Source organism: Pecten maximus, chromosome 14 (assembly GCF_902652985.1).
Source record: "Pecten maximus chromosome 14, xPecMax1.1, whole genome shotgun sequence".
Lineage (NCBI taxonomy): Eukaryota > Metazoa > Mollusca > Bivalvia > Pectinida > Pectinidae > Pecten > Pecten maximus.
This window is the reverse complement of record NC_047028.1, coordinates 4,800,844-4,804,228: the sequence shown is the minus strand read 5'-3', so window position 1 is coordinate 4,804,228 and position 3,385 is coordinate 4,800,844.

Below are 3,385 nucleotides of genomic sequence, written 5' to 3'. Positions count from 1 at the left end.
AAAAAGAAAAAAAAACACCTCAGTTTAGGTACAGTTTTAATAATCCATATGTCTTGTATATCATACTAAATGATCAGAGAAATCTTTGAAGATGTTTGTATTCACCAGGCTATAGTTACCATGCATGTTTTCATAGACAGGGTATTTATATTTCACTGAATCACAAGGACATGGCCTAAAGTACAGGGCCCAGTTGTTCAAAAGGTGATAAGCTTATCATAATCACTTGATTAGTGAAAATCTCATTTCTCCTTTACTTCAAAATATCTTAATGTGTTTTTCAATGATGAGTGCCATTATGTCAGAATTCATTAAATTTTGTGAAGTAACTTTTACCACAAATTACTTGTATTTTATCAGGATTTTAAAATTGTTGTTGAATTGTGATTAGCTATCATAGCCTAATCACTTTTTGAACAACTGGGCTCAGATCGGTATTGGTGTAATGTGCTATAAGTATGATATAAACAAATTTGTAGGTTCGGACTCCGGACCATGTCTGTGAGTGACATCGTTTTCAGAATGATTTTTGCATAAATTTACCATAAAAATTATGATTATCTTGTTCATCATCAAATGTTATCAAATTTAGAATTAAAATGTCAGAATTATACATTAAAAAATGTTTGCATGCTGTATGACCCATTTATAAAGAAACTGTGACAAAAGGTTAGATTTTACTGACAACACATTCATCTGCCATTGTACATCCCTAACACATGTCATACATCTGCCATTGTACATCCCTAACACATGTCATACATCTGCCATTGTACATCCCTAACACATGTCATACATCTGTCATTGTACATCCCTAACTAATGTCATACATCTGTCATTGTACATCCCTAACTAATGTCATACATCTGCCATTGTACATCCCTAACACATGTCATACATCTGCCATTGTACATCCCTAACACATGTCATACATCTGTCATTGTACATCCCTAACTAATGTCATACATCTGTCATTGTACATCCCTAACACATGTCATACATCTGTCATTGTACATCCCTAACACATGTCATACATCTGTCATTGTACATCCCTAACTAATGTCATACATCTGTCATTGTACATCCCTAACACATGTCATACATCTGTCATTGTACATCCCTAACTAATGTCATACATCTGTCATTGTACATCCCTAACACATGTCATACATCTGTCATTGTACATCCCTAACTAATGTCATACATCTGTCATTGTACATCCCTAACACATGTCATACATCTGCCATTGTACATCCCTAACAAATGTCATACATTTGTCACCAGATTACATTCAGACTGACAATAAAGTACATTCTGACCCAAGTAACTCCCAAACAATTAAATTTACAGGGATTTTGATGGGGTCTGTCTGTCCAGGCCAAAGTTAAATATAAGCTAAAGGATTGCAACTCAACAAAATGGAATATCACTAATTCTTTAAGCTCCTAAAATACCATGAGATTTTTTTGGGTTGTGGTAAAGAGCTTATCTTCTAAGAAACATAACTGTTTAAGGATAATTGTTTCATCAATATTGGATACATGTAATTATCAGTGCTATATGGACTATTTACCTAAGTTTATCAACTACTGTAATTATGTTTTCCTATGTGTCATTGCAGCATCAGCATGCTATTCACGATTGTACCATTGTATTTTTAGTAATTTTCATAGTTTGTATGCTACATCATAGTTGGGGATATTATCCTATAATTAACAATCATGTGTATGTTACATCATAGTTGGGGATATTATCCTATAATTAACAATCATGTGTATGTTACATCATAGTTGGGGATATTATCCTATAATTAACAAGCATGTGTATGTTACATCATAGTTGGGGATATTATCCTATAATTAACAATCATGTGTATGCTACATCATAGTTGGGGATATTATCCTCATTGTCTTCCAGTCTTATTGAATCCGTCATTAATATTGTATTATCATGAATAATGTATTGAAGAGTCTAGACATTTTCTTGCCAGTATTTGAAGTGCTATTTTAAGAGTATTTATATAATTTAATTGAATAACAGATATAAGTAGAGGAATCCATATAAGTATTTATACAGGTGGTTCATCATTTAGAATACATGTGCTACTTTCATGATTCATTAATGAGACACTTTATAGTTACCTGACATTTTATGTCAACCAAGCCTCTGTTTCATCAAGATTCCTTACTTTAAACTTTCCACAGAAAGCATTATTATATTTAAGTACATAGCTTTGGTTAAGGACCTTTCCAGTGGAAAATTTATTGCCAAGGAATTTCTTTACGGAATATTGATGAAACTTGGAGGACCATGTGCCGAAAAGATATCCTTCGTTATGAAAATTGACATAGTTGATACCAAATTAGCTGAAATCCAATTTGGCCATTTTTATTCCGTTTTAGTTTGATTTCATACGTGGGTTTTGTGATATACAGCATATATATTTGTATGACAGCACTACTAATAGATGGCCATGTATAACCGTGTGATGTTGATAGAACACTACCTACCTTTGTTTGGCCAGCACTGTCTTTACTATAATACTTGTATTGTTACAGTGCTTCCAAGTGTTTTGTAATATGATAATGAAATCTTAATGAGATTTTTTTTTTCACTAAACATGACAGGTATAACAGTTGTTCTTTCCTGTGTGCAATACATAATTAATGTTATGACATCCTTGTAGGTTGGTAAGTGTGTATGTGACTAGACGTTCGTATATCACAACTAGTATAGGGTTTATACACAATGTTTGAGTGACTAGAAGTTTGGCCCCTTCCTCAAATGGTCAGGGAAGCGTATGTACACTGATGTGGACTGTAACAAACTGTAATCTATTCTACATATATACATTATAATTTTACGTTTACTGATGTGGTCAGCAGTGTAAAAATTTATTTGGGTACTGGGGCCGCGATGGCCGAGTGGTTAAGGTGTACCGACACTTTAACACTAGCCCTCCACCTCTGGGTTGTGAGTTCGAAACCTACGTGGGGCAGTTGCCAGGAACTGACCGTAGGTTTTTCTCCGGGTACTCCGGCTTTCCTCCACCTCCAAACCTGGCACATCCTTAAATGGCTCTGGCTGTTAATAGGACGTTAAACAAAATAAACCAAAGATTTGGGTACACCTGTTTAAACCGTCAATGTACAAATGCTTCACACTACTCGTCTGCTGAAAGGCCTTAAGATCACCGGTCAGTTGTCTCATGATGACGGTGTTGTCCCCGAAACGTCACGCCTAAAGACTAATACTGGTTGCGATATACATACTCTAAATCTGTGTACACTTATTATCGTGTTCTTAAAATGTTCATACCTTACCTCTTTTGATCTGGATCTGTTTTTCTCTGGACATGGGTAGTGCAATAAGTTCTGATTCGGAT